Raw genomic sequence first — 18,335 nt, forward strand, 5'->3', positions numbered from 1 at the left:
AAAAAATCACCTTGTATTATTATAAAAATGCTATATTTGAAATGATTTTAGAACATTTTCAAACTTGTCAAATAATAATATTATATTATACAATTATATTATTTTAATGTATTTATATTAAATTAATAATTATTGAGTAATATTACATATTACGTTTGTAATTTTATTATAATGTTATAATATTATTATTTTGCTACCTGGGATGTATACAGAACATTTTTGTATCATCGGTTCTAGGAATTTTTTCTAAGGTTCGTAAATGAAATTCGGGAATGGATTTGTAGCTCGTAAAATATGGCACATATAAACCGGTGTTATGCCCTCGATATTTCTACAATATTACTTTTCACTAATCAATAACTACAGTGGCATATCTAAACATTCTTAAAGGCCAAACCCGTAGTTTATATGAAATAAAAATTGTACTTGAATTTTAATCAACCCCGCATTGTTTGTCGAAAAACTTTAATGAATGCCGTCGGAACACTGATAACTTTTAACTTTGTGCAGTGCGGATAATATCATAACTTTTTGGGGAGCTTATTTGTTTGAATTTAAACAAATTTAATTGTAAAGCCAAATTATACCATTTTGTACGTATCAATAAGTTAATTTGAGAAATACTTGAGTAATCAACATTCAATAACCTAAGAGTCGCATTTATTATGTGCTATAGTTAAGAAAATTACGAAGAAAATTAATTTTAAATGCGATGATAAGATAATATTAGCAAATTAACAAATATTTTATACAATTAAGTATAAATAACATTTGTCATTAGTAATTTTGAGACTTATAGTCCCCCCCCCCTTGGGATCCTATTTAGTTAAAAAAAAATAAGGATTAATAATCTACACAACTTTGAAGTGAAATTTTTAATATATAATTCATATTTCTTAAAATAATACACACACTTTTGGTTTACAAAATATCAAAATGATGTGTTTTACTCATTCAGGAATAGTAAGTATATAAAAAAGCATTAGTAAATCATAAATTCAACCATTGCACTCTGACAACAGAACACATTAAATTTTTACCCAACCATAAATAACAAAAAAATATTATAGAAAACCAATTCGATCGAATTTCACGAATGATCATCATAATACAAATACATTTTTACAATTTTAACTTTTATTTCATCTGTTAATTAATTTTATCTTTATCAGTAGGAATCTTAATAATTACAAAATTGAATTTATCGTATAATTGAACCCATGCGCCACTCTGTTAAAATAACATTCAGTTAATATAATGATATTAAAATATTGTGTATATTTTTAAATATTAAACGAAGAAACTACTGGGCTTACTGTGAAATAGTCAACAAATTTCACTATAAAAATATTAATATGAAACATTACTACAATTATCAATGTTTGAAAAATAAAATTCTAAAAACCTTAAATTACTTTCTAATGGAATTATAAACATTAGAGTAATGTGTCTAAAGGTAGGTTGTCTATTGACGCACCGTAATATCCGTAACAAATTGATTGCTTCAATAAACTGATACAAACTTTTGTGGTACTATTAAAGTTTCGAATCATTTGACAGTTTTGGAATGACCTGGATGGCTATTTTTTAAAAATTCGGTCGCAAATGTCACAAAGTCCATGCAATCGCACATTTCCCGGAATTGATCAATAATTTCAAGTTAATAAATTATTGCATAAACATTGCCTCTCGAAATTAAACTAAAACTACAGTAACAAACTATAAGCAACTTCCATCCGCAATTTTCATTTATATTTTTTTAATTTCGTACCGGACCAAATAAGAGAAAAAATTTCGGTCTTCCAATGTTAAAATTGAATGAACAACGGAATAAAAATATACAGTTGTATTTTATATTGATTCATGAAGTAATATATGTACATATACGGACCACAGTAAATAATACAGTATATTGTTTCTGTAATTATTGGTGGTTAAATCCTGAAATTCTTAGCTTTGAGCTCGAGTTTAATAACTTTAATGTCTCCAGGTATGACAGATGCTCTCTTACAAGCTCTCTTAATAGACATGGTGGGGTTCTTATCGCTGTTCGCACATTAATTAAATCTTTCCCTATTCACGTGGATACTGTTCACGTTGAACAATTATTTGTTGTTTTATCCATAGGCTCTTTCAAACTATTGATTGGTGCTGTCTATCTATCGCCAAGCTCTTCTTTACCGTTATATGAAGCCCACACTTCTATAGTTGAGAAGTACTATCTTCTGTCAACTCATCGCATATCTTGCTGTGTGGTGACTATAACCTTCCTCTCATAATCTGGTCCAATAGTGTCACACGTTTAGGACTTACAGCTCCTGGCAACTTATCCACAATATCTTCTCATCTGTTGACTCTTTCTCATTTCTTATTCTCTTTCAACTTAATCAGGTACAACTCTCATCGTGGCCTTGACCTAGTGTTTTCAACTTCTAATAAGCCTTCTATTACTTCAGCCCATTTTTCACTTGTTAACCCTATCTCTTTCCATCTCCCTTTGTCTATTAAATATCTCATAGAGCTCTATGATTCCCAACCAGCCATCCACTCATATCGTGACTTTAAAGTTGGTAATTATACTGCCATGTCTCATTTTCTTGGTTTGTTCGACTGGGAGTATACTTTCTCGTTACTTTGTCTAGAAGGATCTGCATCTTTATTTAATGATACACTCCTCAATGCCATTGATAAGTTTGTCCCTCTAAAAGTCTTTTCACTCTCTAAATTTCCACGCTGAACTTCTCATTACCTTAAAGGTTTAATATTTGATAAGAAGCAGGCCCATAAAAAATTTAAGCGCGCTAGTTCTCCCAAAGACTACTTTATATTTTTCGAATTACGAGCAAAATGCAAACAAAGTTCTTACTTTGACTACCGTGTATACATAAAACAAACCGATGTGGCGTTGACGTCTTCTTTTAGTTTCTGGAGTTATGTTAGAAATCTTAAAAAAACACCATTAATACCTTCAGTAGTCAACTTCAATAATGTTGCCTCCAGTTCTGACTCCGAGTCTGCAAATCTTTTTGCTTCTTATTTTTCTTTCACATACAGCCATTCGCCGCCTTCTCTAAAATCTCAATTTCTCACCCTCGGACAGCTGCCCTTTGATCTACCATCTAATATTACTTTTTCACTAAAATATGTTAACCATCTTCTTGGCTCACTAACTAATTCTTTCTCTAATGGACCTTATGATACATCGACTCGTTGCTAATTTAACTGTTGCTACACTATCACAAACCCTGTATTTTTATTTTTTAGATGATCTCTATCCGAAAGCAAATTTCCGTCTGTCTGGAAAATTTGTTCAGTGACACCAGTTCTTAATGCAGGAGACCCTTTTGATGTTACAAGCTATAGGCCAATCTCCACAATACCGTATTTAGCCAAACTCTTTGAGTCTTTCGACGGTTCTGACGAATGCCGAAAATACGCAGTGTGCCGGCTGCTGAGGCCTTAATAATAATAATAATAATAACAATAACCCCAATAATACATGATTCATACGAGAGTCAGATAAAATCATGTGGTATAATATAGACTATGGTTTATCAATTTCCCATTTTATCGGAAAGAATATTTTATTTTTAGGACAACAGCAATTGACACCACGCGATAAGCTACCCTTCCACATCCCACTACTACACATCCCGATCATCTCTATGCAGTATGCACTATAACAACCAGATCTGTTATGTGTACATTTGGTGACTGGTGTAGTGACTGCAGGAAGAATTGAAGAAAGTCTATAATACTTTTAATAATAAATACATCTATTATTTTTGAAAAAATGGGTCGTCTGTCAACATCAATAGTTTACAAATAGTTTAGCTATAGGTAGTAAAATAAAAGACCAATCAACCTGTAAAACATGTTCATGCATAATAAAAGTATGTGAAAACAATTTTTTTAAAAATGTTGTTTTCTTTATTATTTAAATAATTAATTTTTGGACACTTTAAGTTTTATTAATGGATTACGGTAAAAAAAAATTTACGAGTAGGAGACTTAAATTATAAATTAATGAGTAATAACACATTAATGGTTAGTTAAATTTCTAAAAACAACCATTGTATGTAAAGTCAATTACAACTTTAAACTGATAAAATTATTATTTTAAATTAATTTTTAATTTTCTCAACTTGAAATTTTTTTTATGTAACTTAAATATCTAAGAATTGGAACCAAAATGTTGTACTAAACTGGAACTGAATTTCTTAATTTTCAAAGAACCGGAACCAGAACCAGTAAGATCATCAAGGTACCAGTCCCTGAATACAACACATATAACAAAATAATGTTATTCATTAAAGATAAAATAATTACATAGGTATTTATATAATTGTAATAACATAGTATAATTGTCAGATATTAATAGTTATATTCAATGTTGGGAATATATAATGCAAAATTTATCTAGATAAAAAAAAAGATATTTTCAAAATATGTTATTTTTCGGTCAATATTTTATATTCTAATAATTTCATTGAAAACTCAATTATAATCAGGGGCGTATTTAGAAATGTTTTATGGTGGGGGGAGGCACAAACAAAAATTTCAAAGTTTACATGGTTATAACTTTTCCACCTCAAAAAACTGTCGTAATTCATAATCAAATTATCAAAATACAAGTGTTTGATAGAGCCATAACATTTTATTACACAAATTTATAATAAAACATATTTTTAAATATAATTTTTGTATTTACAATAACTGAAGACGTCTGGGGTGTTTATTGGCATATGCATCAACTATTTCTTCAGGTTTTATAATTATTTCAGAGTGTATATTAAGCAAAGCTAATCCGTTTAATCGATGGTATCATATTATTATGATATATTGATATTCTAGTATTTCACTGTGTGCCCGTGCGTGAAAAATAAGAGGGCCTAAAATAATAAATAAAGTATAAAATATGGTGAATGGAGGGTGGGCACGGGCCTCATGGGCCCAACCCTTAAATACGTCCCTAATTATAATCATTATTATCAATAGGTACTTAGGTGTTTAATGTTTATTATAGTAATGTAGTGTACCATAGCAGTATTTATATATAATGTACAATATTTATTGACAATTAATCACTAAAATGTTACACAAAAAAAAAAAAAAATGAAAATTGCCCTGCACGTATCAGGATAAATACAGAATACATAAAAAATTATTTTAAGTTAACAATATTGTTTTCCATATAATATTAGTTTGATGATTTTTATTATTTTATAAGTAATTACGACCTTACGGATTCCAAGAGTGAAGTAATGAGCGTATGAGTTACACGTGTATACTAAATTCAAATTTCTACTATATTTGAAACTTCCATGGAAAAATATGAAATTAAGTTTAAAAATACCAAAAATATTTTCCAGATATGAAAATACAAACAAAATGTCATACCAAGAAATTATAATTGCTTATTAATAATACAAAAATTATGATTATGAATACAAAATCTATATATATATTTATATAAAAGAAATTCAAGTTATTTACAGAATTGATAATTCAAGAATGACTGGACCAATTTTGATGATTCCTGATTTGTTGGATTCGTCTCCATGCAAGAATAAAAATAACTCTAATCTTGGCAAGAATACAGACAATTATCTAGATAAGTAAAAATGTTATCTTAGATAAGTAATTAGACGACTTAGCGTTATTTATCTAGATAAAATAAAGGGTGAAAAAAAATCTATCTAGTTAATTTTATCTAGATAAGTCCCAACACTGGCTATATTAAATTAAAAAAAAAAAAAAACACAATAGGTAAATTATTATTAATTTGTGTTACCATTATAATGCATATATTAATGTAGCATACATTTCTCCATTACCTATAATACAAGCAACTGTTGGAGTAAGATCAGGTAACTCATTAATATAAAACCCATCAAGTTCGGAACAGTTTTCATTTTTTATAATTTCATAGGCATAATAATGAGAGTCAAAACCAATAGTAATCAAACGATTAAGTAAAATTAGCTAAGATTCATAACAACCACGTGGATAAATGCAATGTAAGGTGTTGTATGTTGTAAAACAGGCGTTTAATGCTTTTCGTGGACAATCAAAATTTCAACAGTTGTCATCATCTCTGGCATAGGTTGAATCAACAGAAAATATGTCTAGGCCAACTAAAACTATGATGGGTTGTATAGTTGTTCCATATTGTATGTATTTTAGCCTTTTTCTTCTAAGTTCAGATTCAAGCTCTGTAAGGTTTTGTTGAAACAAAGAAGTACTAATAATATTTATGTGATTATTTATGTTATTAATTATTTTCATAATATAAAGAACATACAGTTACATGAACTGTAAAAGCTGCCGCAGATTCTGATAATGACGGCTTACAAGATTTTTTTTTGTGTCTTTTTAATCTGGTTCTTGTAGGTACCAAGTAGGTATGGAATAAGTAAAAGTTTCAATACATTAAATAGTTTAATACCTAAATATAAAACACCATGAATAAAAAGTTAATACTTTGGTTAATACAGTATAAAGTACAAATCATTATTAAGTCTATAATATAGGTACCTACCTAACATTGTATAGTATGTGGATATGCAATTATTCAGTTTTTATTATTTTAATAAATATAATGATTAAATTGATCATAAATCCAGTGAAATTAAAAAAAATTAGTAAAACTTGATTTAATAAACAAAACTTATGAAATATAAATGAAATATATAATTTCAATAAGTCTTTATAATTCATTTTTAATAATAGCATAGATACCTAAATAACTAACAAACCTATTTGATGCAATTTGGCTATTTATACTAACTTCCTCTTAGTTGAGCAGCATCAAGGTGTTTTAAAAGTTCTCTGATATGATTATCTTTAACTGAACTTTGCCGTAAACCAATTACTGCGTTAGAAAATAATAACCACTTTTTAATAAACACAGACCAATCACTAAGAGTTGCATTTATTTGTAAGTATTCAAGTTTGAAATCTTTAGAAATCTTAAAAAAAAAAAAAAAAAATATACATAATAATTTATATGGTGTGTACTAACAGTTATATAAATAAATTAAATTGTCAAATTAGTTACAATATTTATAGTTTTTAATAGTTTAAACTAATTATAATATTTATTTAATTAATGATTAGCAAAGAAAATTTAAGTAAGTAAAAACTTACTAATTCATGTCCTCTTGAGCTACACAAAATTGGCCATGCTTTGAAAATATCTGTAAGATGACGATCAGTTATAGATTTATTATCTACACCTTGTATTTCTAATTTCCTAATTTGATAAGTAATTATCCAATTACTTTTAATGTCTACAAAATTAGCCGACTAAGCCATTATTGACTAAGCCAGATTTTAGTTTTTTCAATATTTTCTAAACAATATAAAAATAAATTAAAACTATTTATATAATATTGTATAATAGGTACTTCAAAATTACCAAAAAATATTTGTGGTGCAATATTAGCTGTAGTAGAGCTTGGTTTTTTCTTGTCGAATTTAATTGCACCTACGCTATGTACTCTACGAGATAAATTCTTCTACCTTTCTACCAATTTCCCTTTAGCATGAGTATTGCCTTCTCCAACAAGTATGAAATATTCACTCTGTGAAAAAATAATATGTAGGTATAATATCAGTTATATCCTGAAGATTATAATACGATATGAGGCACTATGTTTGGTACTAAAAAATTAGTTTCAGTACTTTGAAAATAATCTTCATTAGTTAAACAATCCTAAAAATATTCTAAAAATTCATCTACATATGCTTTGCAATGCAACATTTTTGAATCAACAAAAAGGTACTTTAACGATTTCAAATACGCTCGGTGTATTGAAGTTATTATCTAAATACATCTTAACAAGTAACAACTTAAATATATTAATATATAAAAATTGAATTAAAATTGCTTAGAACAAACACGTGTATTGAATTATGAACACTGAACAGTAGCAATAGAAATGAGAGTGGTGTTAATAGAAATTCACTATGAAATAATGTATACTCAACGCTCCGTGGTGGTTGTTATGACACGCGATGTTAGGTTTTTTCAGATATTTTGGGTTATTACACCGTTCCGTGTGATTAAATTGAAATAATTCGAGTGTTAGAATAACTCTAGTGTTGAGTTAAGTTGACAATATTTAACAATTCTATAAGACTCATTAACCTAGTTTATATTAACGTTAATTAAATATTAAACTGAATCCGACTTAGTTTTAAATCAATATTCAATGTATTTATACCAAATATTCTTTATTGTTACGGAACTAGTGTTTAAAAATACCATCGATCAAGAGTTAATTCAATTGCATAAGACACTTAATTCAACATATCCTTATTAACATTCCAATTTGTTTTCAAATTACCACGGATATTTCTATGCGTGTGCGTGCACGCAAAAGAGATATAAATTAATAATATATATATTATAATAATAATATAAATTCGAAATCAAATTTATTTTAACGGTTTTTATTATGCTACGTATAGGCACTAGATCAGATCGATTGCATCAAGGGACATTCATTTAAGGAGTTCAGTTCAAAAAATGTAAAGTTAATTTTAAAGTTCGTGCTTGCTAGAACTGCGACTTTGTGCATAGTAAATTATTATAAGTGTGTGTGTTCGCTTTATATTAATCTTCTTATAGGTCAATTGGTGAATGACAGTAACAAAACTATGTATGGAAATTTATTAACGAACTCATGATTGGTAGTAATACAATAATCAAAATTAGGTATAATGAAAACAATTATATCATATAACATTTTATCTTTCTTTTTATCTTTGCTACAATATCCGTGGTATTCAATATTTTAAAAATTAATTTATTACAAAAAAAAGATATTTTCTACTTATGTATAAAGGTTAGGTATTAAAATAATACATACTGTATTTAAAATTTGATAACTCTTTTTGAAAATTCTCTTAAAGTAGAGAAACCCAAACTTTGATTTTATATAAATCGAACTAACAATATTATTATTACAACGGTTGTTTACAAAATACCTGCAATAACAGAAAACCGGAAATAACGTGCAGGAACTAAATATAGACCACAGTAATTTTGAATTTATTTCAACTCAACAAAAAACTGTAAAAATAGCATTAGAAATGCGAAGTGTAACATAATATTCACGCTATTTTCGGACAGCAGTAATGGGTTAGGAATAGGATATTAGACATAGTTGGCTCTAAAAGGTCGCTTTAGAAATCCTACAGTAGTTTTACGAGTACACAAAAAAAAACTATCAACAAAACTGACTTTCACGTGAAGGATAAAACAGTTTTCGTTATTTTTTATTACTTTAAAATAGCTCTGAAAAATGTACATTTATATTTATATTAATTACGTTTTATATTATTTCATAGGTAACCATTTACGAATCACATTTTTGCTGTAAAACGTAAAACTTTTTACCAAAATATATTTGTTTTTTTTCTTCTCGTTTTGAGTTTGTAATTGAAATGGCCTACCTAAGGCCATTGGTACTAAATAATTGCACTTTTTATCAATAATCTGAAAAAAATATGTTGATTAAATTTATTTTATTTTTATATTTGTTAAAAAACTACTTTACTGTTTTCACTAAACAATAATTTTGTAATGTAACTAGATAATCATAATTCAAAAAAAATATAAAAATTTTAATGCATAATTCTTCGTATTTCCCTAAATATGTTTTAATTAGTTATGTCTTATAACTATGCATTATCAATATTTATTTTTCCTTTTTCTTTAAAAGTTATTGATGTGATAAAAAAAGCTCGAAATGTTCAACTTGTAGTTTATTGCATAATGTCAAACTTCTCAATACAATGAAAAAAAAAGAAGGAACGAAGTGTTAGTGAAAACGACCGTAAATATCTGATGCGTACATAGCATTAATTTTACCTACAAATTTAGAACACTTTTGGGTACATAAACACATATACTTTTGGGTACATACGCTAATCACTGATTATGTATATATGTATATAACATATATAGATTATACATAATAGAGAAACGGTTTTTATTGGGTATGGTTTGTGAAACTATTAATGTTTCTAGTTACAACGTTGTTCAGACGTAAAATCTATTTTAATTTGGATTTCTAATGGGCTATAAGGTTATTTTATTCGCTGTAATATTATGAACGTAAACTTTTCCGATTTTTTTGAGACCTGTAGTGTATTTTCACAGTGAAACCAACTGACAATTTAAAAACAGTGAATACAATCATGATGCATTAGCTAAAGAAACCATCACTAAAGAAAAGCGACGTCACTTATAAATCGCAAAGAAATCACTGATCTTAATGTGAAGCCAAATAAACTTATACGACAAGAACTAATAAACTGCCCGAAATCAGAGTATTTTAGTAATACAAATATCAAGTTATTTAGGAATAGTATGTATGAAACTAAACGAAAAATATTTCCTAAAATACCAAAATCTTTACTAGAAGCAAATGTTTTCATTTTTCAAAATAAAAAAGATTTTGTTTTCAATAATGAAATTTGTTCCGTGGATTCGGAAAATAGAGTACGTATTTTTAAAATTTCTACAAATTTTTCTCTTTTAAATAGTCCAAAGTACGTTTTTGCCGATAGATTTTTTTCATAAAAAACCAAAATATTTTTTTTTCAAATACATACAATACACGTTTATTTGAATAGATTTTATGAGCACGTGTAAATTTTTATTAATATGTACCCTAATGTGTTATTTTTTTTAGAAAATATAGTGTACCCAAACGATGTATTCATTTGTATCCAAACGTGTCGCATTTATACTGTCGTGCTAAGCAAAAACAGGATAACTCCATTTTTCGTAAAAATTATATTTTTGTTTCTATAGGTAAAATTAGTGGTTATACATCGATTTTTGATGTAAAAATAGCGTATTTCCTATATTAAAAACCATTTTAAAATGAAATTTAAAATGAGAAAATACATGGTAAGTCCAGTATATTTGATGTTTTCTAAGCAAAAACACGGTAAATCCAAATACTAAGAAAAAACTCGGTATATTACATGAAAAAAAATGAAGTTACCATGTTTTGACTTATGTTCGTACGTTGGAAAAAAAGGGTATGTATGTGACATAAACTCAAGTCACATTTTATAAATTAAAAACAATGTTTATTTCATATTTGATATATTATTTGGTAAATTACTAAACTGATATTGTTAAGAATATAATGGTCTCGACATGACCATCGCTGTATTTATACTTATCATTTATTAGTATAGTAATACGATCAAACGCTTATTAATATTATAGAACTGTGTCATTTATCATTATATATATATCATATATTATATTATATCATTATATATCAATATACGTTGTAACGTATATTTTTTAAACCGTGATCAAACAAACGTGCCAAATTTAATTGTAAGTTATATATCTTCAAACTAACCATTTATATTTAATAAATATTTTAAAATTATTGTCGTAAAATTGTATACATTATATCCAAATTTAAGAGAAATAATAATTTATACTAACTTTTGTTAGGTACTTACTTGGGATACCATTGGTCCCAAATTTTATACAAATCTTGAAGTAGGTCCATTATAAAATAAATAATTATTTCAAACTAATATATTATTTTTCCAGTTAATTTATGATACAATGTTACAAAAATTATGTATATATATATATATATATATATATATATTCATTATACCCACTTAATACTTAGTTACTTTTGCATTCTGTAGAATCTGTGTTATGTTCAAGATATAAAATATATACATACAAATAATTTGAATATAGATTTGTTTACTGATATTCAAAACACTGCCACTTTTATTAAAAACCTTGATATAGAATTTGACTTGCAAGATAAAATTGCAGGTTTTAAACATTATACAAATATTGAGATAATTAAATAAATAAAATAACTTTAAAACCAATTTATACTCGTATTTTAACTAATTATTTTAGTTTATTTTTAATAATTATTAGTTTCCGAGATAATATAGCTTTACCTTCAACAGTTGAGAATTATAATATGACTAATAGTGACTACAATGAGAATTGTGTTGGAAATAATAATATTGAGAATTACAATAGAAATTCTAATAGTAGTCATAATTATGGATCGATTAATGTCTCAAATAAATATAAATTAAATTAAACAATTTTATTTAGCAACTTGGATTTTCCAAGAACAATGACTTTTTTATTCAAAAAATATGTTCAAGCAATGAAAATAATAGTTCTATAATTGTATCTACATCGAATAGTTCTAAACAAGAACCGTGGAACAAAATAGATGTAGAACCAATTAAGTCTCATATAAATTCATTCAGTCCTTCAGTTACACATTAACATTATAGAAGAGAACATGCACCTTTAAGAAAATACTTGTCGAATGAGATATCAGTCACATTCATGTGGTCTGACTTTCAAGAAAAAAATCTTGATTATAAGAATTCATATGATATGTATATGCAAGTATTAAGAAAAATAGTGTGAGTTATGTGAAACTTTCATTCAACATGATCCAAATCATAAAAAAATTAATGGTCAAAAAAACAGTGACTGTGATGGATGTAAAAAATGGTCATTGCATTTTGAAATGTACACAAATGCCCGAATTAAATATAATGAACATGCAAAAAAAAACCAAAAATGGTAAAGTAAAAATTTATATTAATTTGAGTAATGATATTATTTTATTAAAACTTATGAATTGTTTTATTAGGAGATGAATTGTATGTATTGGTTGACCTACAAAAAGTCATCATGTTACCAAAAATGGACAATTTCAAAGCTGCGATTTTTAATAAGAAGGTAATAGCATTTGATGAAAGTTTTGTTCCAATCGGACCTAGAAGTTCAATTAAACCTTTAGCTGTAATATGGCACGAAGAAGTGAGTGGTAGAAAACAAGAAGACTTAACAAGTTGTGACTATGCTTTTTTTTATTTTATAAAAACATGAAAAAAATAACTATTTTGTTAGACAACTACTCTGGCCAAAATAAAAATTGGTGCTTCTTTACATTTTTAATTTTTATGATTAATTCTCAAGAACTTGAAACTATGGTGATCGATATTTTCTATTTTCAACCAGGCCATAACTTTATGCCTGCGCATTTATTCCATCATCAGATTGAACTTCCATGAAACATATGGGTAAAATTTATGAGTTTTATGATTATGAAAAATCAATAAAGAATTCAAATAAAGATCATGCGGATGTTAAAGTATCAAATCGCAAAGATTTTTTTGATTGGAAGTCTGAATGTTCTACATATAAACTAAACAAACAAATTAATCACCCAATGTTTAATAACATAGTACACATAAGAACAGAAAGCGGACTAAAATACATATTATATTCATATACATATGATGAATATACTCCATATAGAATGCTTGACTTCTTAAAATGTTTATGTTTAAAAAAAGATTTTGAAAAACCACAGCAAAAAAATGAATTAAGGGGCAATCAACCGGGAAAAAAACAAAGTATTATAAAAAAACAAGTCCCGTTAATGACTAAGAGCAGACAACAATTTTGGTTAGATTTTCCTACATCAGATACAGTTAATGATTTATATGAAAATCCTGAAAATTAGAAACTGCTGTAAAAATAATGTGATATTTTGTGATAGGAACCAATATAATTATGTTACTATAAATTTAAATTTTCTTTAGTATCATTTTTAACAGTATAGTTTATACTAATTATTATTTTATTATTTAAGATTTCATGTATTTTAATTGTTTTTGGTGATGACCAGCTAAAAGGTATACTGATTGTTTTATTTTGTTTTTAAAATATTTAATAGACTTTAAAATAAAAGTATAATTGTTTTGTAATCAATTTTTAACAATAAAAAATGTTTTTAATTATTTGTTTGATGAAATTGGAGGTACATGTTTTTATATACAAATAATGTTGTATGATAATAGACTAAAATAAGTTATGTCCAAAAAAATTTAAGCAATAATCCGATAAGTCCATTATTATAGAGTTATCAATTTTTCGCTTAGTACTCCGATTGATTTTATAAGTCTATTTTCTTCTTAAAAAACAAAAAAGTTAAAATAAAAAGTGTTCAACCAATTCAAGATGTAAAATTAGATGAATCAGCACAAGGTTTGACCAATTTTTCTTATAAACGTTATTTTTAGGCTTGATTTACTGTTGAAAACGTTATTTGGTGTTTTCAATTATCATGTTGACTGGGGATATCCTATTTTCCTTTAGCACGGCAGTATAGTCCACTGTGCCAAAACGCGTTACGGCCATTAAAATGAACCTAACGTTCAAGCGTTTCCTGAATGTAAAATCACATCAGCACTTTCACGTTAAGCATAAAAACGGATACCGTAATGCTCTATTAAACCATTACATTTTACACGACGCCGATGAAATAAAAAAATAGAAATGATTGGATGCGCCCCAAACGCTGATCCTCATATTTATTAGATATAATTGTAGGAACGCAATGCATGCGCACTTGGATCGTATGTCAAAACGTCTAAGCAATTAATATCTCATACAATAATCGTATTATGATTAATTGACTTAATTAATATTTCAATCTCGTGTGCAAATTATTAATGCGCATAAGAACTTATAGCTATTTTAGAGGTCATTGTTTCGCCCTCATGTTCCGACGAATTATTGGTCCACTCGAAATCGTTCATAGGGTCCAGTAATCTATCATCGCGCTGTCATATTGAAAATGTTTAAAGAATAATACGCAATATGGGGAATCATGTCGAAGTAAACGAGACAAGACGATTGTTGAACAATATACATAACTTATATTATGTACAAGATGTATTTCTGACTAAACTTTTCTAAACATTTTTGTTGTATTTTATAATGAAATTGTATGGACACATTGTATCTGACTGCAATAAATACACGTTTAAAGTTTTAAATCGATACTACTTATACGTATTATTTTACTATAATGTTGCATCAATATATATATATATATATATATATATATATATATATATATATATATATTATTAGGTTATTTTTATGATGGTAAATATTGAACAGCATTTTATACTTTGTTCAATCAATATATACGAGACATAAAAAATTATTGGTTTGATTTAAAAAAAAAAAAAAGGCATAACCAAAATTACGAGTACGATAAAATAAAACAAATTTATTCATTAATTTCAATAATATTTCAACAAAATAGATCGTATTTGTAACTATTATTAATATAGTTTAATTTGATTGGTTTTTTTTTGAATAAATATTATCTATACATTTATTTATTTTTGTTTATACGAAATATGCACAATCAAAAACATTTTATATAGTAAAAGCTTTTCATGTTTTAATTAGTTTAAATGTTATGTAGTTTAGAGTAAAATGATATTTTATATATCTACCCGATTTTTTCAGAAGCAATATCAACACGGAGATACAGCATAGTACTGCCGTCTGCAGCAAATACTACAAATGTGTAATAGCAATAGGTACATCGTTTGATTAACGAAACAACAACGCTCCGGGGTACAAACTATTCCGAGTGTTCGGTCACATAATAATATTTGCAAGTCGAAACGAACTGGAAGCTGAAACCGTCCAGAGCAATTGGAGTTTTTTTTTTTTAGAAACACGAAGCGTTCGAATTTCATAAGTTTTTCATCTCTTGTTCCTCTGCAGACCTGCACATCCGAATCGGCTGAGGTTTGTTGACAGTTCGCGTTATAATTAATAATTAATCGATTGGGGTCGATTATGGTTTTTTCGACGTGCTAAAACGGTCTGGCGGGCGAGACGCCAAAGCTGTGGAGCGTGCGGGGAACTACAACACGAACGCCGTGCAATGTATTTCGTAGAAAAGTAAAATTTACGTAAATTTTTTTGTTTTGTAATTTACCGAGAAAAATATACGTGAATTTACCATACATTTTGTAAATTTAGTAAATTTTGATAATTTTGTATGTCAACATAGGATCACCCTTAGGAACTCCATACTTTCTCTTTTCCATGAACTTATAATTATTGTAACACTTATTTTTATGGTTCACTGGATTAATAGGGGGTTCATTGTATTATAAATTTAATATACCTATGACTTTATAAAAGTACTTGATATCAAGTAGTGAACTATTGACTTTTGTATATATTTTAAATTATTTAATATGCATATAAATATTAAAAGTGTACCAATAAAATATATTGCTCATAAATCAAATCCTATTCATTAAATACCTATAACATCAATAAGAAAATCAATTTTAATCTTTTAGTTTAATTTGTTTTTTTCTCAGGTTATACATAGTTAAAATTATAATTTAATAATAAAAATGAAAAGTAATAACAAAAAAAAAAAAAAAAATGCGTGTTAAACGTTTTATAATTTAAATTATTCCATTTAATTGACATGTTATGAATATGCACCTCGTTAAGACGTCTAATTTGAGGTGTTAGACGCTAACTTTTTTGGTAAAAAAAAATATTTACTTGTAAAAAAATAATTGGTAAATTTACCGATCTTACATCTCTAGTACTACAATCGAGTAAAATCGTGTGATTCGCAAACGGTCATTGTACATGTGCGACTGAAAGTACTCTCTTTCGCTATAGCTTAAAAAATTGTTCGGTAACACCGCGTAGACCAGGGGTCTTCAACTTTTTTATGCAGCGGGACATATATTTTTTTTAATAATCTTTCGGGCATCGCTTATTTGCGCCAAAATAAAAAAAGTTTGTTTTTTCAGACAGCTAGTGTCAAATTTACCTGTGTAAACATTTTAAATTTACGACTTAGTTAATACCTATATTTTAAAGACGTATCTATAACGTACAGTAAAATTATTTTTATAAATCTATAGATTTTAAAGCTTGGTATATTATTGCATCGAAAGATAACAAGTTTTATATCAGTTTTATTATGATGTCATATTACTGTACTCCGTTATCGGATATATAGGTATAGTTATTCGTCAAAAGAACGATTGCAGTGCGATTTCATCAGACATTCGTTATTTAAGCTAAATAATCAATGTTGCGCAAAGATAACTGAACTACCAATGTTGTTTTTTAGATAAATTTATGTAGATATACTATCTAGATAAAAACTTTATATCCTTATCTTATCTAGATGAAAAATAAAATTGACATCAATTTTCATCTAGATAAAAACCATAGCTATCTAGATAATTCACAAAATCTGTAGCTAATCATTAGTAATAACTAATCTACAATTTTATCATTGAATATAAAATAAATTACTAAATAAGAAATTTAATTTGTATATTTACTTGCAAAATTTGGTTCTAAAATAGTTTTACATTGCATTTATTATTAATAATGAACAATGATAATTTATTATGTATATAGACTAGAGATGTAATGTATATTCGAATATTCGAATAATTCCCTTTACTGATATAGACATATATTAACTACATAATATGCATGGGAGGTAAGAATTATTTATAATTTCATAGTATGGTCCATACGGGGAAGTCTCATGCCCGTATTACTATTGTTCTGTGGTATGGGTGTGGGTGAGTTGCGGCCCGGCGTGTCGTTTCCGGTGTTGGACACCGGTGAATTCCGGTCCGATAATATTATAGCCGCAATTTAGTTGCGGCCCGACAATATTTTAGCTATAGGTGAATTGCGGCCCGAATAATTATCATTACCTATGTACCTATTGGTTAGTAACTATATGTACGATGCGGTGTTGGCTATACATTTAGTGATAAACAAATTGTTCGATACGTATGGCAAGTTATATCTTTATATAACATGGATCGTTTTATTGTATTATCTATTGTAATAATATAATATGTATACATAATAATTTATAATTATTATATATTATTTTCATTATATATTATATTCTAGAAACGCAAAATATTATTATATTTATTATCTTGTGGGATTCAAGTAATAAAAATCACTCACAATTTAATTTAATTCAAATAGACACTATATTATAAAAATATGTATGTACAAATATCGATACGCGTTACAATTGCGGAGAAATTCACGGTGTGTCGCGGATTGTATTCACGGACTGATTGAATGAGCGTCTGACCAGCCGGTATATATATATATCGGCGTCGATTGTCTAGAACATTCTGGAAATTACCTTAACGAGATAATCATCGCATATTCTAGAACAGTGGTTCTCAACCGGGGTGACATGTCACTCAAGGGTGACATGGACACAGTGTAGGGGTGACACGAAATCTCCACAGGAAAAGGAAAAAAATTAGAAAAAAATTAATTTTAATAAAACCATATTATTACCACAACAGTCATGTAAATAGCATACCTTTAAGTTTACATCTTTATATTATTTAGATCCAATGAATACGTGCAGTATTGTTATTAACGCAAAATCGAT

General features: G+C 27.3%; 1 pseudogene; it reads right to left on the minus strand.

Moving 5' to 3' along the window:
* Positions 1–5,985: 5,985 nt before the first annotated feature.
* On the minus strand, positions 5,986–7,838 carry LOC112693316 (annotated as a pseudogene).
* Between the last annotated feature and the right edge of the window lie 10,497 nt (positions 7,839–18,335).

The sequence above is a fragment of the Sipha flava genome, unplaced genomic scaffold, assembly GCF_003268045.1.
Source record: "Sipha flava isolate LNK unplaced genomic scaffold, YSA_version1 84_pilon_pilon, whole genome shotgun sequence".
Taxonomy (NCBI): domain Eukaryota; kingdom Metazoa; phylum Arthropoda; class Insecta; order Hemiptera; family Aphididae; genus Sipha; species Sipha flava.